At 40.4% G+C, this 25119-nt stretch overlaps 1 protein-coding gene and 1 long non-coding RNA gene across 17 annotated transcripts in view; one reads left to right on the forward strand and one right to left on the reverse strand.

Annotated features, from left to right (window-relative positions):
* The window catches only part of ICA1 (islet cell autoantigen 1), a 112524-nt gene extending 111004 nt beyond the window's left edge, over nt 1-1520 (reverse strand). For 4 of the 14 annotated variants that reach the window (XM_059712417.1, XM_059712423.1, XM_059712416.1 and 1 more), the window contains exon 1: nt 1037-1226. The gene's annotated coding sequence lies outside the window, so the exon portion shown is untranslated. Of the gene's footprint in view, nt 1-1036; nt 1232-1401 lie in introns of those variants that run through there. The other 10 variants (XM_059712418.1, XM_059712414.1, XM_059712410.1 and 7 more) reach the window with 8 other exon arrangements.
* On the forward strand, nt 286-9662 carry LOC132242983 (uncharacterized). 3 transcript variants are annotated; one of them, XR_009454754.1, is made up of 4 exons: nt 286-625; nt 1880-1939; nt 7307-7405; nt 9179-9662. It is a non-coding gene; the product is annotated as an uncharacterized LOC132242983 (long non-coding RNA). The 3 variants fall into 3 exon arrangements; XR_009454752.1 differs by lacking the exon at nt 286-625 and adding an exon at nt 792-1032 and having other exon boundaries at nt 1875-1939; XR_009454753.1 differs by lacking the exon at nt 286-625 and adding an exon at nt 1387-1779 and having other exon boundaries at nt 1875-1939.
* The last annotated feature ends 15457 nt before the right edge of the window (nt 9663-25119 follow it).

Below are 25119 nucleotides of genomic sequence, written 5' to 3' on the forward strand. Positions count from 1 at the left end.
TGTGCCTTCCTTCCTACACCAATGCCGGTCTCAGATCAGCTGCGGCTGGTTTTCCAGGCCCTGATCATTTCTATGAAGTTACCAGATCTCAGTGACTAAGGCTGCCACCCCGCGCCTTTCTCATACTGATTTGTTATGCCATCCAAACAGCCTGATTCTCTTTCTAAACGAGGACTCTCCCCAGCCGGGCTGTGAATACATTCCACCTGCGAAAGGGCGCAGTACTTTTAAGACCCCAAAGAAACGCCGAAGGGCCTAGGGAGCACTCCAAGTAAAAGGTGCGAAAGGTTCACGGGGAGTCGTCCTGGGCTAGGGCCGGCTTAACAACAGGATATGTTCGCTGCTAGAGGAAGCGGGAGCTGCCATAGCCCGGGGTCAGGAAAGGAGGAGTCAGCAGCACCCGAAGGAAACGGGCGCGCCGGGGCTGGCAGGGACCTGGCTTGCTTAGGGTGTCTGGTTCCAGGCGGGTCCGAGGCTGGTGACCACCTCGTTGGCAGGGCACCAGGCTCAGACCTCCCGTCACCAGCGGTGATACAGCGGTGCCCATCTGCTCCCTGCCACCTCCGCCAAAGATGGGTCCTGGGGTGAAGGGAAAAGGCGCCACGGCAGGTGAACTCGTCCACAAGTCCGCCCCGGATGCAAGGACCTTGAGATCCTGGGGCCGCCGCCGCTGGGAGGCGAGGCGCTGAGTGGGTGGGGTGGGGTGGGGTGGGGTGGGCGGCGTGGGTGGGGGTGCCGCCTGCGCTGGGGCGAGAGATGGGGCGGGAGCCCTCAACGCGTCCCTCCGCTCCCCGGGCGCGCATCCGCCGGGTCTCCAGGGGCCCCAGGGAGCCGGCGGGGGCGGGGAGGGGGCTTTAGCGGTTCCCGCACGGGGATCCGCGGCAGGAGCAGGCGACTCGCCCGTCACCCGCCGCCCACGCAGGGCAGGACTGGCCGTCCCCGGCGGGCGCCCCCGACCGCCCCGCTGCCGGGCGACTCCCGCTGCAGCCCGCAGCCCGCCCGGCGCGCCCCAACCCCGGCCCCGGAGGGCAGGTACCTCGGAGCCCGGGCCCCCAGGAGCCTCCCGGCCGAGCACGGAGCGTCCCTCCAGCTCCCTCATCCGACGTCAGCGTCAGCGGCAGGCGAGGGAAGGGGGCGGGGGAGCGCAGGAACCGGCCCTTCCTGCGGTGGCGGCCGCCAGCCGGAATGGCAGCCCGCGGAGCCCGAGCGCCGCAGCGCAGCTCAGTGCAGCTCAGCGCAGCGCAGCGGCCGGGGGGAGCGGGCGCCGGGATGGGGCACCGCCACCGCCCCCTCTCCCAATCTCTCCCCTTCTGGGAGTCCCGGTGGGCAACCCCCCCCGCCCCACCCCCCCACCCCATCAGGACCCCGGGATCTGGATGAGGGAGGGGCCCCTGGCCTCACCTAGTTTGGGGCGGGTCCGGGATCTGGGGAGTGAGTGTCCCCCTCTCTGCTCCCTGGGGTCTGACCTCGACCACCATCTCCTGGGGTGTCCCCCGCGGGTTTCTGCGGCCCAGGGTGACCCCGCCCTTGCTCTCCCGCAGGTGTTCCACGTGTCCATAGCATTTGCGTCACAATGACCTGGGCGACAGGTGGGAGCCTGGGCGAAGGGTTCCCATTGTGTCCCATTGCTACTTGCTTCCACTATAGATGTCTGTGGCTTTAGGGAGCAGGAGACTTCAGGATTTCAATGCCAAGAAAAGTTGCAGAGGCCTGTAGCTGTGAACCAAGTTTGGGCTGAAAGGAAAAAGGCTGTGTGAAAAAAACTGTGTGTATGCATATGTATGTAATGTTTTCATTCCCATTTAGCCACATATCTCTTAAACTTGTTATTGATGCTGATGGTAATTTCATCCTCTCTTATCCTTTGTCATCAGGAAAGAACCAAACCCGGTGTTTGAGTACCCTGCAGGGATCACCTGAAGAAAAAGTGCTGGAATAGGTACTTCCCAAAATTATCAATGCTGAAAAGCAATCTCAGTGTGCTATGACTCAATGCCTGGTTATGTTACATATGTGTTAAAAAGTTTATTGAATAGTCATTGAATTAAGCAATTCAACAGGATGGAGTGAAAGATGGTTACTGAATAAAGATGCAAACAAATCTGAGATCCATCTAACACGAATAGGCTGTTCATGCCAGGCACATGCTGTGTACTTTACATTTAACCCTTAGAGCAACCCACTACTGTAGGTAAAGTTATTATTCCTGTTTTACAAATGAAAACTCTGACTGCCCAGAGTGCCATAAAGGCCCTCAGCGAATAGGATATTTGAATAGGAGTTTGACTCCAGGGTTGTCTGAACCAAGAGAATTAGCTTCATCTCAAGAGAGAAAGGTGGCTGGCCAAAATGGATAGTGAAAATGTATAGGAGAAGATGCTGTCATTTTAGTAGAAAGGCAAGATAGTACAGTTCCTGAAATGTATGTAACCTTTAAAGTTGACTTTATTCTTTGGATATATTCCTATATAGATAGGTTTGAGCCTGTCACAGTATGGCACAAAATATTTAGCTGAGCAAACATCAAGTCTTTAATAAATGTTTATGAATAAACAATATGGTCTACAAAATAGCACATTGTTGAAAATCTGAGATTCAGGAGAACTTTTGGGAGAGAAAAACATTGCTCCTATATTTGGTTTTTATAAGAAGCATTCAAACTGACCTGTTAACAATACAAGCTAAATGATTTTCCTTTTTTAAAAAAAATATATTTTATTGATTTTTTACAGAGAGGAAGGGAGAGAGATAGAGAGTTAGAAACATTGATGAGAAAGAAACTTCGATCAGCCGCCTCCTGCACATCTCTTACTGGGGATGTGCCCGCAACCCAGGTACATGCCCTTGACTGGAATTGAACCTGGGACCCTACAGTCCACAGGCCGACGCTCTATCCACTGAGCCAAACCGGTTTCGGCGATTTTCCTTTTCGTAAGAAGGAAAAGAGGGGGTGGGGTGGGGGGAATAAAAAGCAAAACCCTTAAAATGAGAAAAAAGGCTTCCTTGCAAAAGAGAAATTATTAAGATATTTTGTTTTAAAATATTTTATTCCAAGAGCCATTAACTTATGTGTAACACCTATTAGAAGTTTGAAAAATAGAGATTAGGCCCCACCAGTGTGGCTCAGTTGGTTGGGCATGGTCCCTCACACCAAAAAGATTGCCCATTTGATTCAGGTCAGAGCATAAGCCTGGGTTTTGGGTTCCATCCCTTTTTTTTTTTTTTAAATATATTTCTTTATTGATTTCAGAGAGGAAGGGAGAAGGAGAGAGAGATAGAAACATCAATGATGAGAGAGAATCATTGATTGGCTGCCTCCTGCACACCCCCTACTGGGGAACGAGCCTGCAACCCAGGCTTGTGCCCTTGGCCAGAATTGAACCTGGGACCCTTCAGTCCGCAGGCTGACACTCTATCCACTGAGCCAAGCTGGCTAGAGCAGGGTTCCATCCCTTATAGGGAGCATGCAGTAGGCAACTGATCGATGTTTCTCTCACATTGATATTTCGCTCTCTCTCCCTTTCATTTCCTCTCTCTCTCTCTCTCTCTCAAAATCAATTTTAAAATCTTTAAAAAGAAAAAAGAGATTATAGTTTTTTAACAGAATGGATTTTTTAAACATAGTAGGTGCTCAACAAATGTTGGCTGAATATATTAATCAGTTAATTAAGATATTGAGAGAGAAATAGATAATAAAATTTCCTGACTCTATAATGTTCTCCTCTCTACCAGTGCTGATTTACTAGTTACAGGGAAAAGTATTAGAAACTCTATCAAAGACTGGCTTTGTGGTATTTACATTTGTTACAAGAGTCCAGCAGAATGGCAGGTTGTGCGTGTGTTCACAGTATCCCCACAAAATACAGCTACTTGGAACACATGCACTAGGGGAAGTGGGCTAAAAGCTGATTTATATAACTGACGACTCAGGTTTCCTTTTACTTTTCCAAAGATCAAGGCGAAAACCTGAGCTATGAGTCTAACCTGCCAGCGAGGCTCAAATTGGCTTCCAAAACCATGTCTAAAGGTGAACAGATATGGGATACAGCACTACCTGGTCAACATCGCACTGAAATTCCTTAGGCTCCCAGAGAGTTTAAGATAAAGCTTTACATGACTTTTCATTGTTATTAATGCTGTCCTAAAATTTAGGACAATATTTGAGGAAGAAAATAGTAGTAAGTTCATGCTTGTTCTACATAAGCCACAATGAGTGCTTTTCTTCCCATTTAAAACATTGCTCCACTTATAACACTTCCATTTGTTTCTGGGTATCAAGTTGTCTCATTGGCATAGAGCACCCACAAGATGCCAAGCAGAGCTGAAACAATGTCTAAGAAGAGAATGGCTATTGAATGATAGGATATGAAGTTAAGAAGGAAATAATGTACATTTTCCAGAGTGGAACAGGATAACAAAGAAACTTCTCCACAGAAAAAATCCTTACATTTCAATTCAGTGGTGGCTGTTTTTTGTTGTTTGTTTTTGATGGCTTCCCAGGTTCAAGTTATGCTAAGAAGACCACATGAATGAGGAATTCTGTCAGGTTGCCATTAACAGAGACCCAGAATAGTAGTGGATTAAATGAGTTAAAGGTTTATTTTATTGCACATTAAAAATGATTTAAAATGATAATAAATTTAAAAAATTAAAAATGGATTGGAGAGCGTAATTGGGAAGTAGGCAGTCCAGAACTTGTATGATCTCCACTAAGTTATCAGGGTGTAACCCTATTCTTCCTTTTCACCATTCTTAGCAAAGTAATATTGCTTAATGGTAAATCCAGTTGAGGATGTGAAGTAGGAACCTTCATGCATTGCTGATGGGAATGGAAAAGAAGGAAAATGGTCTGGAAGTTCCTCAAACTCGATCCCCTGTAGGGGGCATGCAGGTGGCAGCCTGTTGATGTTTCTCTCTTATCAATGTTTCTCTCTCCCTCTCCTTAACTCTCTTTGAAATCGATAAAAACATATTTTTAAAAAATAAAAGTAATTTAATAGAGAAATGATAGGTTTTCCAACAAATGGTGCTGAAACAACTGGACCTTCACATGCCCCAAAATACATCTAGACATAGACCTTATAACTTTCATAAAAATTAACTCAAAAATGATTATAGACCTAAGTATAAAACACAAAACTATAAAACTTGGAAGATAACATAGGAGAAAATTTAGGTAATCTTGGGTTTGGTGACGATTCTTTTGATACTGCACCAAAGGCACAACCTACGAAAATAAAGGATAATGGAACATTATTAAAAATAAATTTTTCTGTTCTGCAAAAGACACTGTCAAGATCAGCCACAGACTAGGAGAAGATGTTTTCAAAAAACATCTGATAAAATATACAAAACATTTAAAATATACAAATAAATCTTAAAACTCAACAATCAGAAAATGAACAACCCAATTAATACATAGGCAAAAACTGACAGACTTAAATAATAAAGATATTATTCTCATAATATCTTTAATCTCTTCATAACCTCATAATATCTTCATAAACCAAGTTTAGACAAAGACAAAGATAGTTCTAGGGATAGTTTATTAGCTCAACTACATGATATTGCCTTCATCAGCTCTTTTCAATTCTTTGGGTCTTTTCCTTGATGACAAGATGGCTGTAGCAGCTCTGTCCAGACAGTTTTTAAGGCCTCTGTGAGCATCCCAGTCAAGGAAGAAGGGAGCAACTGCTTTCTCCTTGGGAGGGCCTGATTTTAGCTCCAAGGGACGCTTCAGCTGACTTCTCCTTAGATCTGATTGGCCAAATCTCTGATGGCTTATTAAAGTAAAATTACCTTGATTCATTTCCTAGCTGTCCTTAAATCAATGGATCTGTGCCAATTTTCTGAGGTTCTGTTAGCAGAGAAAGGAGAGCCTACTGTAACACAGGCAAGGATCTGTGTCTACCACATACATATTTCCATGATTCTCCTGCTACAACCATCACCACCACCACCCCAATTCTAAGAGCCAGCATTAGTGAACTGCCTTCAGTAGCCAGACACGCTATGCTCTCTCTGATTTATGGGTCATTGCACATCACTTTTGCCCTGCCCAGAGCGCACACTCTTTCCTTCATGTACTAGCATCTTGGTCTGTGTGGCTTCAGCTTTTTTCTCCCTTTAGTCTTCAGCTTAGATATCACTTCCTTTGGAAAGTTGTCCCTGGTCCCTAATATGACAGCACCCTCTTGTTAGTCCTGTCTTAGAACATATCAAGCTATATTGTAATTTTCTATCTACTTATTTATATCCCCTATTAGACTGTAAACTCTAATGGCTTATTGATTGGGCCTTATTTCTCTAGGTCCTCACATAGAGCCTACGCAGTAGATAATCAATAAATAGTTGTAGAAGTGAAGCACTTTTTGGGTGCACTCAGAATCAATTTGTTAAAATCACTTTAAAAAGTCTTATATTAAGGCAGTATTTATTCTGCTTGTCTCAACAAGAGCTAAAGATTCTAAGAGCATTTGAACTGTCTTTAAATAGTTTTTCAAATGGGAAGATTTCTACATATAGACTCATAATATAGAAAGTAAATGTAGCTAAGTGATGAACTTATTTGAATATTATAAGATTCTATCTTACTCTGCAACTTCATGCTACCATTTTATTAGGAAAAATCAATAATGACACATGGCAAGGCACTTTCAATCCCTTTTGTAAGTAGATGAGGTTTAAATAAGGAATGGAGGAAGGAATGAAATGAAGTGGGAGAAAAATAATCACCAAATTTGATGAATATAATAGAGCAGCGCTTTGAAATCTTAGTACTTTGATGTGAAAAAAAATTATTGATTTTATAATTTACATTAAGTAATGAAACATTCATCCATGAAGTTTTAAAAGGGAATTTACCGGGCACAGAGAGTTGGGGTCTCTTTGGATTTTAGACATTGTGTTGCCTCTTTTGGGTTGTCCTACGCTGACCTTTTTCTGGGCGACCACCCAAAAGCTGCCAGTTTGGAGTGGAGCCCAAAGTGAGAGGGGGCTCTGCAGCTGGCCTGGTGCAAGGTGAGCCCTGGCCCTTGTGAGTTGTGGATCCAGTGCTGCTGGAATCATCTGTGACCCATCTGAGGACTATATGGAGCCTGTGACAACCCCCCGCAAGACCATCACGGAGGAAACCCTTTGTGTTGGGGAGAATGCAAAGGCCCCTTTAGCAAGATGACCCTTCATTTTGAGAAATGACTCCTGCTTTGTGGCTAGGCTCACACAGAAACGGAATCATCAACCATCTGGCATAAGATGGCCATATTACTTTGACGCCTAACATGAAATGGTATTGTCTTAACTTCAGCCATGAAGCCAGGCATTCGCAACTGTGATCCGTATCCAGTGGATTGAGAAGAAAGAGGAAGCGATGGAGGCTGAGCCTATGAGAAGCCTGAAGACACAGGTGAGTTGAATGAGCAGGCACTTGCACTCCTATATTACTTTCTTAAGCCTCACAGGGAGTTTCCCATGATGCATGGGTCAGGGATAGAGTAACTTCAAGCTGCTGTACAGATGGCTTCGCATGCTGTACTGGCACCAGGCAGATGAGAGGAAGTCCTGCTGCTTTTCAGGGTGGTCTTGAACGGACAACTGAGAAGGAAAATGCTCACAGTGTTAAATTTTGAGCAGAAATTTTATTGTCCACTTTGTCTGGAAGGAAACATTTTATGGTCTACTTTGCTTGAGGTCAGGATCTATGGCAACTCTTGAGCTAATTATTTAGCACAGAGGTGCTATTCAAATCTGTAATTGAGTTAAGGCAATTGGAATCTAGCACTGAAATTGGGGCTGAAGACCCCCTGTTGTGCCAGACTTTAACCCTTTCATCACTGGATTGTGGGGAGGTCAGAGAGATCTCTGAGGGAAGGGCCAGAGTGACTTGGGCAATGGTGTATATACTGAGGCACGGAGCTTGGTTGGGACAGTGGCAATATTTTAGAGATGCTTAAGGCTGAGTAAGTCCATACTAGATAATTTTTAATCCTGGCCTGACTAGATGGTGAGGGACCTGAAAGGATCAAGTCTGGAGAATTGATGACAAGATGGTTTTAGGGAAGGGTGGATGGACATTTCAGAATGGGCCCGGACTGTGAGAATGTCAGTGTTTATGTGAATGCACACTAAGAGGCCATCATTGCAGAAGAGGTTTCAGTAACTAGGGAACAGATGATTTCTTCTTGGGGAGTCAGTCATTTTCCTTCTCCAGCTAGTCTGTTGGTTCATGGACATAACAACTATGAGGATCAGAATGGCGGCGATGCTTGGACTCAACAGCATACATTTTCTTTCCTCAAGACCGATAAGCAACAGTGACCAGCAATGTCCTTCTAGGGGACCTGGCCTACTACTCTGTAGCAGATCAGTTATTTTGAGTTGGGAATGCCCCTTCCTCCTGGAGGAGCAGCAGCTAATCATCCTTGGAATAATTTTGTGGATTTGGATTTGCTTTCTCTGCTTACATGCCTCTAAAGCATCGCAGGATTCCATACGCGGCTTCTGATCGATGAACTCACTGCATTGCAACCCAGTAGGCTACTAACTGCCTGGTCGTACTTTATAAAATATCCAATCATCTTGATAAGCTAGGCTCCATTGGAATGACCAATTGGAAACTTAACCACACCACTATCTTAAGATGTAGCTAGCACCTTGTGATATCAGAGTGCTATGTTGTAGAACATGAGCGGAAACAGTGACCCACACATTTAATGCTGTTTCACAGCCAGAATGGAATGCAACCTAGGACCTAGGGGTGAAGGCATCTCTTATAATTACATCACTCTTTCACTTTAAGAAGTTTTGCTTTAACTCTTTAAATTTATTTAAGTCTTTTAGCCTAAAGAATTTAGTTCTCAGTGGAGAGCGCCTGGGAGTGAAAAAAAATGGAGTCTTTATTAAATTGATAGTTGAGACTATCACCTGGACTTGTTGAATTCTTTGTGCAATCAGGGCAAAGATCCTTGGCAAGCTGTGGTGTTGGCTGAAAGCCAGGAGAACTTGGAACAAACAGAGAAGGAATCTATCATATATGTCAGCAGCAGTCTTGTGAATGCCTGCAGAACAGAGGGCTGTAGCTTGCACCAATATTTCCTTGCTGAGCATACTATTTATTCTCATTTCCTTTTTAAAGGAGAGGCATAATAATTAAGTTTTTTTCTTTTCTCTTTCTTCCAAGGAAATATACTATTACCTAAGGAATGGTTGAATTCATCATGTAGTCCAAAGGCTGTAGAATATTGAGATGGGATTGTGACAGAACTGAAGAGGTCATAATAAACCAGAGGTCCTGGACTTGAAGACCAGTATCTCACTTCTGTGTGCGGTGGCTGGAAATGACCGGTTGTCTCCCATTGAAGTTATGTGAGGATTGGTTGGATCATGTGCTATGAGTATTTCCTTTGGATATCAGGGAGAAAGGGTATGAGTGTGTGTGTGTGTGAGTGTGAGTGTGTGTGTGTGTGTGTGTGTGTGTGTGTGTGTGTGTGAAAAGTCTTCATTATATATGAGAAATTTTAAGCCTCAAGAAAATATAGATGGAAGTCCACTTACTTTTCATGTGGGGGACTGCTGGCCTACTGTGCCCCAGAAAATTCATATAACCTTTGGTTGGCTTGTTTAGCCCAGTGATTTTTGAGATAATAAAAATTATGTTGTTCTTCCTTCCTTTCTTCCATCCATCCTTCTGCCCCTCCCTCCCCTCAGCCACTTGTTTATTAAATACTCATTGATAACCCAGAAGACTGTGAAAGTCAGAGGCTGGGAAAACACAACCACAGACCCTCATTCCTCTTACTATCCAATGAATGCAGAGACAGCCTAGCTCTGCAACTGGTGTGATTTGGTACAGTTCTGGTCAGATGTTTAGCCCAAGATTATAAAAAATAAAACAGAACCAAAAGAAAGCATGCATTTTACTTTAATACCAGTTCTGCAGTTAATCAGAAGCACTTTAACCTTGAATGTTTAAAGGACTAGTTACTTCAAAGCATGTGTAAGTGATGTTAGAATGCAAATAGGAAATGAGTCTCTACTGTCTGGCACAATTGTCATCGTGTTTAGCGTCACACTTGTGGGTGAAGATAAGGTGTCACTTTGTTCCCCTCCACGCAATTTTGAGTTTCCTTTGTAAAGAACAGATTAAGTATGTCAGGAAAGTAGGCACCTGCCAGGGAAGAGGAAAGTATTAACTATTTCAGGCCACTAATAAAATATGACATTTGCTGCAGAGGTAAATTAGCAAATTATGCTCATGGTGCCATGGACAAATTAATGTCCCTTTAAAAAGTTTGAATTATTTGCCTCATAAAAATGACCACCCCGCTCCCCAATTTTCAAAGTTAAGAGTTCCGCTTTCAAAGGAAGAGCTTTATGATGTTTAGTTTTCTCTCCATTATCAAAAAGAAAAGGGATTTAGTAAGGAAGATAATATCATTCTTTGATCTTTGTTGATGCTGTGTCATCTTATAGATTGTTTGAAAAGACTTGGAACAACATGAAGCACTTTGATGGAGAGATACGTAATTTTTTAAATGTTATTTTTTTCTTTGACCTTTCATCTTCCATATACTAATTACTGTAAACACAATTTAAAAATCATAAGTTGAAATTCTTTATTTAGATTTAGCTCTCCATAAGGAATTCAACAAAAAGCAAATGCCAACTCTAGATAAACCTTTCTTATGCATAGGCCATACGATGGGGTGTGTGTTTTCTATAAAATAAATGTCACTTGCAGCTGTTAACCCACATTACTCCAGGAAATTTCCTAATGGTTGTTTTAGACATTTTCTCTTTCTGTAAATCTATTACTGTGAAACTAATTCCTTCCTGACTTCCTGTTGTGTTTCTCTACTATTGCATTATTGGTATTTATTGTGTTGGTATGCTCTGTCTTTATAAATTAATTTTGTCTTTTTATTTTTAATTTTTTTCAATGCTCTTCATTTTTTTCAACTTATACTAGCATTTTTATGATTAATTCACACTTAAATGAGATTTATTGTTTGCAAAATTTAATTAAAATTTCCTCCTTCCTCAATACATTAAAACTAATTATTCTTGGATTTTAATAGTTCCTATTAGTTCAAATCAATAATGGAGAATAAAACATTCATACATTGATCTAAGTGATTTTCCTCTACCTTTGCAGCAACGACTTGAACATTATTTATTTTATCATCTTTTGAATCCCTTGAATGTAAAAGCATGTTCTATCTCTTCTTTGTAAAGTTAGTTATTCTATAGTTCTTCATATATATGTATATATATATATATATATATCCCACATTGTGTTATTTGTTTTCTCTGTGACCATTCATTTAAGCCAGACATTTATTGAGTACCTTTCATGGATCAGACACTATATTAGGTTATGTTTATTATTGTTTCTTTCTAATTGCAATTTTTAAAAAGAGCTGCTCACAAAAAGTATGTTTAAAGCAAACACTTTGGTTCTGATTTGAAACTTCTTTTCTCTTCTTTTTTTGAACCTTATTTTCTTGCATAGTTAATTGAACTGTAGTATGTGTTTACATTTGAGAGACATGACTACTAACACTACGGATTCTGATAACTCTAAAGCTATCCAGTGAAACCTTCTATGTACTCAGATGGTCTTTGTGCATGTATAGAATTTCACTGAGATCAGTAAAAAATGATAGAAAACTTGATGACCTTTATTGGCAATAATTTTATTTAAAATGGCAAATTAAACATGAATATAAGTTATAGCAATATCATTTATTATGCACCACCTTGGTCAAATCAATCATTTCCTCTGGCATAAAAAAGTTAGGCACATGAAAAATTATTGGCAGTCATGTTAAAATTATTCCATTTACTGAATATTGACCTTTTTCAAATAAAGTTTTGTTTTTATTTTTTAAAATATATTTTTATTGATTTCACAGGGGAAGGGAGAGGGAGAGAGAGAGAGAAACATCCATGATGAGAGAGAATCATTGATTGGCTGTTTCCTGCACTCCCCACACTGGTGATGGAGCCCACAGCTGGGGCATGTTACCTGACCGGAATAGAACAATTACCTCCTCCTGATTCATAGGTCCATGCTCACCCACTGAGTCAGGCTGGCAGGGATAAAGTTTTGTTTTTAGATCTTTATAGATTACTCAGTGAGAAGAGAATCAGGAGAAATAGAAAATAAATTGAAAATGGACACTTTGCTCAGATGAATTAATTAATTGGAAGCTTTGCTATCTGCCTGTTCTGCTCAGTCAGATTTGGCAGAACAGAAAGTATGGTATAGACTAGAGCAACTACCAGTAAATGCAGTGGGCATTCTGGAACAGCTCATTTTGGCCTCTGCTGCCCTCAATGCTCACATTTTGCCTGATTTGGCTCAGGTTTGGTCAGTATTTTATGACTTGTGATATTGTGATTTATGAGAAATATATATTTGGTTTTGTCCCTTTTTTGAACAGAGGTATTAAAATTCTTAGAATTTCCTAATGGAGAGAGCTGTAAAGGTGTCCTTTGTTACGTTAATGAGGTGATTCTCAGTCCCAATCCACAACCTCCCGGAAGGGGAGAGGGGCTGGAGGTTAGATACATCAATCCTGCAGATGTGATAAGGAAGCCTCTTTAATAAATGAAATGACAAGTTTCAAAGAGCTTCTGGTCTAGTGGCCCATGTGGAGATTTAGGGAGAGTGGACCACTTGGAATGGACCCTATGCTTCTCTCCCATGTGGCTATTTCTGAGCTGTATCCTTTTGTAATAAACCAGTCATCTAATAAGTAACATGTTTCTCTGAGTTCTATGAGCTGCTCTAGCAAATTAACCAAACCCAAGGAGAGGTTTATGGGAACCGCAGAAGCACCTGAACTTGCAACTTGTGTCTGAATTGAAGGGGTGGGTGTCTTGTAGGACTGAGCTCCTTCAACTGTGGAATTTGATGCTGTCTTTGGGGAAATAATGTCAGCATTGAGTCAAGTTGTGGGACACCTGCTGATGTCCTGAGCATCACTTGGTGATATAGGAGCACCCCCCCCCCCCCCGCCTCATACACATATGTTAGAATTGGGCTGTTGATGTAAGAAACATCTAAACCTGTAGAGAATGTTTTTGAGTTTATTCGAGCCAAACTAACCACAATTGCCAGCAAACAAAATCTCAGTGGATTGAGAAAATGCTCTGGGACATAGCAGTTTTACCACTTACTTTATACGTCAGACTCAAAGGAGGAGATGTATGGAAGGTTACATGAAATTCATGGATGGTAGATTAGGGAGGATGGAGAAAGCAAAGCAGGGAGATCTCTGAGATTGGATAAAGAGCAAAATGATGAGACAAATACTTCTTTTACATTAGTGGGTACAGAATACTTAACAATTAACATGATAACTAACAATAACAGTGAGGGATTCTGTGGTCTTGTGCTCTGGTGCAGTGACTGTGTCTTGAGGGGTCTGGAAAAGGGAAATTATCCTGACATTCCAAAGGTATGTTATCATAGATGCAAAAAGACCATAGACTCAGTTAAGGTAAAGATTGACCTTTGTCCTTTGTGGACAAAGACGGCGGCCTAGGACATGACTACCCAACATGACTAGTTCTTAGTTAGAAAGTATGTGGTTACTTGAAGTCTCTGAGTTTCTAAGACTTGCCTTGCAGGCCTCCCCTCAGCTTGTCAGGTTTAGTATGTGACCCCTTTTTCGTCCACAGGGCTCAGAAGCATTTTTGACTCCTGTTTTAAAGCCTCATTATAGGTACTCCTAAGAAGTTAGTATATGCAGGAGGGAGATATCCCCCCTAGTGGCCTAAAGAGGAACTGATCTGATGCGATGTGAACTAAATCAGAAAAAGGTGGTCAGTTAATGGTGGAGGCTGGAGCTGAAAGGTCAAATGGACTCAAGATCTGAAGTTTCCATTTAGATAATTGCAAGTTGGTGTTACACTAACTGCTACCCAGAAGAGGAAGCCAAATGAGGTGAGGTGGGGGTTAGGCGGTTGGGGCCTGGGTAAAAGAAGGATGGAGCTGATAAGCAGGAGACTAAGAGGAGAGAGAGAGAGAGAGAGAGAGAGAGAGAGAGAGAGAGAGAGAACTGTAGCTCATCACAACTAACTTGATGTTGGCCCTTCCTGAGGGCTTGTTTTATAACTTTTCTCCTTTTTTTCTCCGCTTTAATTTTAGTGACTCTATTCCATGAATTCAGGAGACCCTAAGTAGAACTTCTAAACAGAACCTTGATCATTACTTCTGAAGGAAATTTGATGTCTATGCTTCTCACATGGCAGCCTCAACCAATAGGAGAGGGGATTCCAGTCTTGTTTTCCATGAGGGGAGATACTGAGGAGAGAGCTTTTGCTTTTTTCCTCTAACTATATGTAAGGAACAATGGTCTGATCTGGTTGGTTAGACTCATGTTAATTGAGCCACAGTTTTAATACTGGGCAGGGTCTCTATGATAGGCCATAGTTCAAATTTGGTGTTCCGTTTTTGCTCTCTCTTCTAATTTCTTAATCCATGCTCTGGTATGGTAAGAGAGCCAGAGCCCCTTTTCCCTGTGTGGGCAGTAGCCCAACCATGTTCTCTCTGCATTCGCTTTACTCAGATAGTGATCTAACTTAAGCTGCTGGCACACAAACCAACAAGAGTATTGGCAGCCCTGTCCAGGTATCTCAGTGGTTAGAGCATTGTCAAGATACACCAAGGTTGTGGGATCCCTGTCAAGGTACATACAAGAATCAACCAGTGCCCGGCCGGTGTGGCTCAGTGATTAAGCATTGACCTATGAACCAGGAGGTCACAGTTCGATTCCTGGTCAGGGCACATGCCCAGGTTGTGGGCTCAAGCCCCAGTGTGGGGTGTGCGGGAGGCAGCCAATCAATGATTCTCTCTCATCATTGATGTTTCTATTTCTCTTTCCCTCTCCCTCTCCCTTCCTATCTGAAATCAATAAAAAAAAATATAAAATATATATAGACTGCAAAGACAACAAACAAGATGCTGAAATGGAAAATAGTAGGGGAACCTACCTAACTAGGGATGTCAGGGGAGGCCTTTCTGAGAACAGAAAGGCAGAGATGCTTTTATTTCATTATTTTAAATATAATTTAAATTTAAATGGTATTTAAAAATTATTTTGGTCATTTATATGTTGGATCTTCTGTTTTAGTAATGTGAAAAAAATTATCATTAACTTTTATTGCACCTTTTTAGTAGCTTATGTTATTAGTTTAATTTTTATTACAGAAACACAAACATACTAAAAGGTCACATGTGATTCCAAAATCCTGAAATACAGGAATATCTGAACAAAATTCTAGTTCAGTTCAGCCTCCTCCACTGAACAAATATTTACAAAACACCTGCTCTGAGCCTGGTAGAATGCTGGGGACACCAGATGATTCACCTGAATCATGAGCCAGGACATAGCCTTATTTATGCTAGATTTAAGGTTTGCAGTGCTCTGAGAAACACTTCGAAACTGTTGCCAGCTCAATGGGATGGAATACAATTCTAAGCATTATTTAAACATTTGATAGTCTGTGTTTTCTAATGCTTATTTCCTAAAACCCAGAGATGTTGCATAATCCAAAAGAAGCCCCAGGCTCTGCTCCTACAGCCCACCTAAGGGTCTCATCACCGTTCTGCTTGGTTGGATCTCTTGCCAATTACTCTTCTAAAAGGAAATTCCATCTTCTCCTTGCAGTTTACAACTCTTGTCTAAACTAGGTCTATATATCTTTGTGGTCGCTGATGTTCCCAGGACTTAATATTTTATCTTTGAAAGTGTGCCTTCTTTCTGAGATTTATTTTTCACTTGCATTTCCTACCTTTATTGTTGAAAGCATCTATAAAATTTATAGGTTCAATCTTTTTTCCCCCTTAGGTTAGTTTTTTGCCTCCTCAGAAGATACAGGTTATAAAGTCATGGGCAACGGAGGCTAAATCATTTTTGTTTCTAATCCAGTACCTAAAATGGTGCTCCAGCTCGCTACAGACTGTTGGTATTAGTTTTTCTTAGTTTGGTCCACATGGGTTTGGTTTGGTAGAATTTGCAAGACTTGTGAACTTAAAAGCACTTACTACAAGCAACTCATCGTTGAGCAGGATTAGATAAAAGAAATGACTTGTGTGTGGTTACCAGTGTGAGGCTTAATGGACTTGCTCAGGAAGAATCGTGGCATTTATAACTCAACATCTTGAAGAATTCAGTCTATAATTTGGAGCCACTTCTCACCAAATGGAGTTTAAAAACTATGACAGGTGTACTATTCTGAAAAGATACTCTAATATTCGAGCTTTTGTCCCTAGGAAATAAAAAATGAAAAAATATTGCACATAAATATTATATATATATATATATATATCTGTCATTTCCTACTCAAATATGTTTTATTTTTTTATGAAGAGATCTGTATATGAATTTTTATATGTCTTATCCTGGGATAGTTGATATTGATCTATTTCCCTTGGCATTATAAATGAGCTATGTAGGTAGACTCGAGGCAGAACAGAACAAGCAGCAAGCATTTTGACTCGCACCAGTTATAGAATTTTTTCTTAATGAGGCCGATTTCTAGTGGATATATTTGGATTAAGTCAGAGGTTTGCTAAGTGCTCAATAAGTGATTATTAGAATGAATGAATAAACAAATGAACTTGGAAATAGAAAAATAAAGCTAATTCTGTGCTCTTTAAGAATACTTTACAGAAATAAATTTTAAATTACCCTCAGAGGTTGAATCTAGTAAGGACAGGAATAAAGTTTAAGCAAAACCAGAACAATGCATCTAGGGTGTGGGTGAGGAAATGAACATATACAGGGATTTATTGAGGACGGACAATTTACCCACACTATGCTACAGCCTTCCACGGATACTACCTTCTTTAAATTCCACAACAACCCAATAGACAAGGCATTACTAGTCTTATTCTGCAAGAAAATATAGATGGGCTCCAAATGTTAGGTAACTACCCGAGATTACATAGCCTACAAGTGGCAGAACTCAGATTTAAACTTCCAGTGCTATACTAGTGATCTTATGATGATGGTCTTCTCTGGATTTCAATATTCTGCTGAAACACAGTGGAATCCCAAGTTATAAGGTGAGTTTAAATAAAAGGAGAAATGAAAAAATTGCATTAAGATTTCATTCATAGGCTTTAGGAATACAAACTAGCCTAAAACATACAAATTCCAGAGCAATATATATCATTTATTTGTTTATGATGTATGTCTTCATTCAATAAATATTGATCTGGTATATTCATAAGCCCATGGTGCTCACACCTGGCAAGAGTTTTGGGTGTCTCTCTGGTACCATGTTGCATCCTATTTGGCTCTCCAAAGTTTGAAGAGATCCATGTTTGCAGATTCTATCCTCAAGTTCACCCACTGAAGCTCACATGGTGATTTGCCTCTTGATTTGCAGTAGGGGCTTCCCAGCTCTTGAGAGAGGCTGATGTAATGGAGAGTGAAAATCTAAAGGATCCATTTCCCCGGATAAGGCCACCCACACAAATTTTCCTGAGGCTACAATAACCTGGAAGGCTGTCTCTCATTTATTACCCGCAGAATCTAGATGGTCTGGCCATATTGCAAAGATAAGCTAATGAGCATATATTACCCAGTAACAGATGCTGAACTATTTAATCTTTCTTTGATATTGGAAGGCGGCCCAGGAACACCAGGTGTTAGAGACAGGTTTCCTTGTCACTTGTCTAACCAGTTGCCTGTGCACTAAGTGCATGAGATAACAGGTAAAACACCTAAACTAGATTAAAAGTTAACCCGTTAACTGTGAGATAAAGTGAGTTTTGAAAATTCCAAATTGCTGTAACATACCTGTTGCTGTTATGAGTCCTCTATGATGAACTTCAATGGTTAAGTCACAATTAGTAGGTGTTAAATTCTCACTGAGACTTTCTTATGGATGGCTGAGTGGTATAAGGCAATACTTCTCTAACTCTAACATGCATATGGATCCCCTGGGGATCTTGGGTAACGCAGGTTCTGATTCAGCAAGTCTGGGGTGAGGCTTGAGATTCTGCATTTCTAAAAAACTCCCAGAGCCCAGCCAGTGTGTCTCAGTGGTTGAGCATCAACCTATGAACCAGGAGGTAACAGTTCCATTCCCAGTCAGGGCATATGCCCAGGTTGTGGGCTCAATCCCCAGGAAGGGGCATGCAGGAGGCAGCTGATCAATGATTCTCTCTCATCATCGATGTTTCTATCTATCTCTCTCCCTTTCTCTCAGAAATCAATAAAAATAATAAAAAGCTCCCAGATACTATTGATGCTGCCAATTGAAGGACCATACTTTGAGTAGCATGGATATAAAATTAAGGGTATTATCATCCCTCAATTCATAGGAATTTATAAAACATTCTACCAAATGAACAAGCAGAAACCTAATTTAAAATGGAATAGGGAGGCTGGAAGTGAGAACTCTCACACATATGTCCCTCAACACATACTACTGATCTGAACAAGAAGACCTACCTTGCATCTCTGACAGGAAATGATCTTACTCTAACATCTTAGCAGGAGAAGAAAAAGACTCCTTCTTGCCCAGAAACAGCTCAGCCAATGGGAGACTGTTATAACTCAGCCGATGAAGTCATGGGATGGATTTTCACGGTACCTTAAAATTTCAGTTTCCTCAATGGACTTTTCATTTACAACAGCTCTTCCCAAGTACATAAAAGCATTCCTCTTCTTTTTTTCTCCGAATTTGTTCATGGTTCACCATTAGATTACATGTCCTGAATTGCAATCTTTGTTTATCCCAAATAAACCAATTTTCTGGAGCAATATCTGGCTGGCTATTTGTTAAACATCAATAATATATATAATGTACTTGGTTCAGGACTCATGGTATGATAGCAAATCATCTATAGTTTCATCTTTCCTGCCCCTTTAACATTTATTCAGTAATCATTCATACCCTTGGATAAAAATTTCCCAGGCCCCATGATTTTCCTACTTACTAGTAAGTAATAGATCATTAGACTGTTTTTTAAGATCCAGGAACCAGGCTCAATTCAGTAATTAAATTTAGGGACCCAAGATACTAACCAGGTAACAGCTCTTTTCTTCACAAATATTTCTTCTCCTCTCTCAATCCTTTCATATTCTCAAAGTGGGTCAGATGGTTTAGAAATCATGGGAAAGGTTTTCAGAAATTTCCTTTGAAAATTTTTTTTACAAGGAATGACATTTTTATTGTTATAGTTAACATACAATATTGTATTAGAACATAATTCAATATAGAACATAATTATTCAACATTTATATACCCAACAAAGTGATCACCACAAAAATCACCATACATAGTTTTTATGATATGATTGATATTATTGACCATATCCCCTATGCTGTATATTACATCTTGTGACTTATTTATTTTCAGACACAATATATTAAAACTGTCAAAAGTTAATGATAAAGAATTCTCAAGGCAGCCAGGGAAAAAAGAGTAATCTACAAAGTAAACCCCATCAAATTATCATTAGGTTTCTCAATAAAAACCTTACAGAGCAGGAGAGAGTGGAACAATATTTTAAAAATACTGAAAAAGAGAAAACACTAGCCAAGTATAATATATCCAGCAAAGTTATCCTTTAGGTAGAAGGAGAAATAAAGTCTTTCTCACAAACAAAAACTGAGGGACTCTACTACCACAAAAGCTGCATTACAAAAAATGTTGAAAGGACTTGCTCTGACAAACAGTCTTTATGTAAAAGTTTGGCACCTCACTTTCAAATATCACTCTTGTTACTGTCATTGTAACAGAAAACCAGCAACCTAAGCTTAGCAAAACAACATGCCATGAGGTAGGTATGGTAAATTTCCCCATTTTACAAGAGAAGAAACTGAAGCACAGAGAGATTAAGTAAAAAGTGCTGGATGTGAACCTAAAAATGTTTGCTCCTGAGTTTGTAATCTTAACCACTGTGCTAGGTCCCTGGTAGAAAACTTCCAAGTATCTTAAGGCAACATAATGATGTATCCAAACGAGAATATTAAAAAGCAAGTGGTATGTTAGACCTGCAGAGTAAAATCTTTGAAAAACATTTGTTGTTGTTGTTGTTGATTTAGGTTTTATGGTGGTCCTAAAAGATATATCCTTAAATTGCATTTCCTAAAGTGTGTCCCATGAACCATTCCGTCCACGGTTCCTTCAATCATTCAGCACATTTACTGCATGACACCCAGGGAATTCTGTCCCACTTGGAGATCTGCAATCTATTACCATGTTATGGATTCCGGGAAATCCTTTAAAAAAAAAAAGTCTACTTAATCCCAAATTATTTGATATTGGATTTTTTGTTTGTTTGACATTTTTTGTTGTTGTTGTTAACACTAATAAAATCCTGTGAAAGTTCCAAAGAATTGGCTTTTGGGAATTTTGTAATGGATCCACGGATTAACTAACATAGAGATGAGTGAAGATGCATCTACTGATTACACTTTTCTTCCTTTGGCTAAAAAGAATATTTAGTTTGTAATCACCTTTTGCAGTAACTTAGATTCCCCCAAGAATGCTTTAAACTTAACTCAGAACTAAACCCCTTTATAAACAACGCGGAAAATAACAAAGCAGTGATGTGAGGTTTGGTGCATGGCTCCTCAACCTTGTCTGCACATTAGCAGCAACTGGGAAGCTTTAAAATATCATATGCTCAGGCTGCAGCCTAGATCAACTGAAACAGGATCTTTTGGGGGTAGGATCCAAGTATCTAGATCTAGGCTCTGATTTGACCCCTCCAGAGTTCATTTGATAAATACCTAGATACTTGGGTGAATTCAAACTATCTCTGAAAAGGCTATCAAGTGATCTAACAGTAGCAGATTTAATCTAGCTAAAATAAAATGGTTAAAACATGTAAGATTTTTTTTCTTAAAAAATGCATCTATTTAACGTTTCTACTTTATGGCCATTATCTAGGATATTCCTTATTGAGGTTTTATAATTTATGACCTTTTGTGTAAGCCCCCGTTTCTCATTTGGCTCACATTTGTCAATTTTATATTTCCAAACTGCACCCTACTGAAAATAATGAAATTAGATCAATATAGTTATGTTAATGGATGTAATGTGCAGCTCATTTGAAAGAGAATGGCAATACATATTTTCATAAGTTCTACATTACTCAACTCACTGACCAGAAATGTGTTAATGAGATAATGCTGGTATTTTGAACGTCTGAGAGTTCTGTTGATGGCACCTTAGAGATAAAAAGCTACTTAACTTGCATGAAAACTAGAATGAATGACTGCACTGAATATATTTAAATGATCTTTAATGTCGTGTTGTTAGCAGCAAATTTTATTCAAACTCATCAACTATTATTCTTAGGACTTAAATAAATCAACTATGCATTTTTGCTCATCTTAGCTCACATGATTCTTTGTCATTTTGTTTGAATAATGAGCATAATTAATTCTATTCGCCAAATAGAAAAGCAAAATTATGGAGCTATAAAAAAACACAATGGGAAAATTATGTGAGTTAATAACAAGCCAGGAGTAAATTTCTACTTGGAATTTTCTTTCTTCAAATCTCAGTTTTACACACTTCTTTACTTTTCCTTTTGGTCCTTGCTCTTGTATTGTTGCTCCATTCGAGATTTCCATTTGTAGTGGGAAAAAGAATACTGATGGTTTCTATAAAGTGGGGAACTCCAAAGTTATCTTTGCAATATCTTTAGAAAATAGAAATCTATTAGATGTTTTCTCCCTGAGAAGGCAGAAGTTGTGAGAATGGAAAGGAGAAGATAGGAATGTAAAAGAATTGCTTGTTGGAATATTTAAATGAGGGTGAGGATAAATAAGAAGTCTTGTTGGAGAGAAAATGAATTTATGTAAATGAAAGACTACTGTTGTAATGTACCCCGTGAATCACAGAAGGACGCCTCAAGAAGTCGAATTAAAGAGTCACATTTATTGCAATCCAGGACTATGAGGGGCCATTCCCCAAATCTCATAGTGATATGATGGTGGCAAAACCAGACTTATATAGGCAAAGATCACAAAGGTATTGATTACATCTCAAGGTTTGGAATGAGGAACCTGGTTTGCAAAAAAGCAGTTTACAGAAGCAGAATTAAGCATGTTAATTATAGTTTTGGGTCTCGGGGTCACTGAATTGACAGAAACATCTTATCTAGAGCCCTCGGGTCTTGAGACTACTGAATTGCCAGGAACTCATTATCTAGAGCCATCGAGGTAATTTAGAGTAATTGTGCTGTCCTGGTCTTGGGACCACTGAGTCAACTGGAACGCATTATCTGTGGCCACTAAAACAATTTAGGATAATTGTGCTGTCCTGTTTCCCAGGTACAGAAGAATGTGCTTTGATAACCAGTAAGATCACAATCAGTGGGATATTCACATTGAAAGGGCTAGGGCTACGCCCTCCATCTTGCCCCATATCCTCCATTTTGGGGCAGCAGCCATTAGCCATGTGCTCAGCAAGGAGCTTCTTCCCAGCAGCCCAAGCCTCTGCTAGCCACATCTAGGATTTCTTTAAACTAACCAATGACAATCAAGGGAAGTGCGTGCCATAGACACAACCACATCCTATGTAACAAGACCCCGACTTGCACCTGGCCAATCGGCAGGGCCCACAGTCCTCTCTCCTCCCCTTACTCCAACACCCCTATAAAACCCCTCTTCCCACAGAGCTCTCTCTCTGGCCCCTGCCGCTGCATCAGCGAGTGTGGTGGACGGAGAGCTCGAGCTAGCTCGAATAAAGACTCTTTTCGCTTTTGCATCGGACTCGGCTGGCTCCTTGGTGGTCTTTTGGGGATCCTGAAATCTGGGCATAACAACATCACAGTCAATAAGGCATTCAATTGAATGGGATGATTTATACAATTCAGAAAATCAAAATAACCTTTCTATTGTTAAACAAAGCAAATAGGTACCATACTTCACTACTTGCTAATCTATAGAGAGAAGCCTAATGATTAACAACAAAAGATATTAACATTTAATCTTCTTTACACTTACCAAAAAAATAGACAAAGGAATAAAGTAATCCTGGGAAAAACCATACAGTGAAAAGTCATTTGTAAATTTCTGATAGGAACTGCTTTGTAGGGGCTACTGTTTAACTATTAGCTATATTAAAAGAATACATTTAATTAAAGTTTGATTGTCAAGTTCTTCACTACCCCCTTTCCCTTTGTGAAGTTCTGTTTTAACTGGCAATACCCAAGAGAGGCATTTTAAGAAAGGAGAAGATGAGCAAATACTATTGCCTGGATCCAAACCCTGTGATACAACTGTTTTGATATAATTCTTCCTAGTTGTAGTTTACTAACCCAAAGGGCTTCATTGACCTTCCTTCCCTTTCCTCCTCATCCCCTTTCCCTTCTTCTTCCGCTCTCCATTCCCTTCCCTTTCCCCTTCCTCCCTCTCTCCCGCCCTTCCTTCTTCTTTCCTTCCTTCCCTCCTTCCTTTTTAAATAAAAATATATGAAACAGAGAAAGCATTAGAAAGGGAGTTTGAAGACTAGACTGAGTCCTAATTTCTCTGTAAATAGGTAGGAACTAACTGGAGGACCCTGGAGGAGAAATGTGAGACTAAAATTGTATAGGAGCCAAGAGCATATTTGCTTAAACCAATGGTGACATCTGGTGGCTGGATATGCTAATGACGGCGTTAGATTCCTTCAAGCTCTCCCAGGGCTTGGCAAAGCTTGCTTTTTAAAAATGGCCTCCTTTTCCATTTGAAAATGTTACAGGGCCCGTTAGAAGTTTTATTGTTCATATTTTGTCCCTGTAATTTATTGTTTATGAGTTCTTTTTTAATTGTGATTAAGTAGGTGAATGAACAGCATGTTTTTTAGTGAGTAATAATTTGATTATCTTTTCTTTTAAATGCAACACTATAAACAAAGCTCTAACGTCCTCTATCTCCAGAGCTACCTCCAGGCACATTAAATTGAGGCACATTAAAAACTTTTAAGAGTTTATTTGAGAAAAAAAATCAATAGATTGTAGGTTTCAGCCAGAACAACAGTAAATATTCCTGGCAGCATTAAACAACACCTTGGATGCAAAAGGCATCCTTAAAGGAGGTGCAAAAAATACTACCTTCCCTAGATCCAAAGTCACTCCCAAAGATAACCAAAAGAAATAAAGACAAGCCCTAGCTGGTTTGGTTCAGTGGATAGAGCGTTGGCCTGCGGACCAAAAGTTCTTGGGCGTTTGATTCTGATCAAGAGCACGTACCTCGGTTGCAGGCTTCTCCCCAGCCTGGGCCCTGGTCTGGCTTGTGCAGGAGGCAACCAATCAATGTGTTTCTCTCACATGGTTGTCTCTCTCTGTCTTTCCATCTCTCTTTCATTCTCCCTGAAAATCAATGGAAAAATATCCTCCGGTGAGGACTAACAACAACAACAACAAAAACAAACAAACAAATAAAGACAAACAATCCCCCTGAGAGTTGGCAACAGTCAGTAGGGCCCTGGCTACCAATGGGGTGCAAACCACATTTCTGTTGGGCCATATTTTGGGGTGCCCAACTCGATGGTTGCCAAGACACGTTCTCAGGACACAAAAGGAGATAAACAAGAAGGCAATAGCGGTCCCTGGGGGAGAAAGGATCAACAGCCATTGGGGACCCAAAAGCAAATCCAGGTGCACAATTCAAAGATCTAATTCTTACAATTTTTATTTTATTTTATTTTATATATATATTTTTGCCTGCCAATCAGAATTTGGGAAGGAAGGGACAACGTGAAATTTTATTTTCCTCTCTCGACCAGGAACTGAAGAGAACAGCTCTGGGAAAGCTGGTGTTAGTGAGAATTCTCACTCTTGGCCAGCGTCTGCCTGTTTTCCCAGGATTCCGTCGGCAGGCCCTGGGTGAGTGGGGTGTCTCAGGGGGTCACCTTTTCACCAGGGCCAGTAGAGGAGGGAAATAATTTTCCCTCTACCCTAAAGTGAGTGCTTGGCGGAGACCCGCTTTTCTCTAGGGCATCTCTAAACGAACAAACGTATCTAGGTTAATTGTTCTCCACTGTGGCTACTGTAATTCAAGATTATCTTTGGTGAGGTTAACCTGCTTGTTTAGCCTTAAACCAACTTTATTCACCTGAGGCCTCAGTCCAGCTTAAGGTGGACCCTGGCTTGCG

The sequence above is a fragment of the Myotis daubentonii genome, chromosome 10, assembly GCF_963259705.1.
Source record: "Myotis daubentonii chromosome 10, mMyoDau2.1, whole genome shotgun sequence".
NCBI classification, from domain to species: Eukaryota; Metazoa; Chordata; class Mammalia; order Chiroptera; family Vespertilionidae; genus Myotis; species Myotis daubentonii.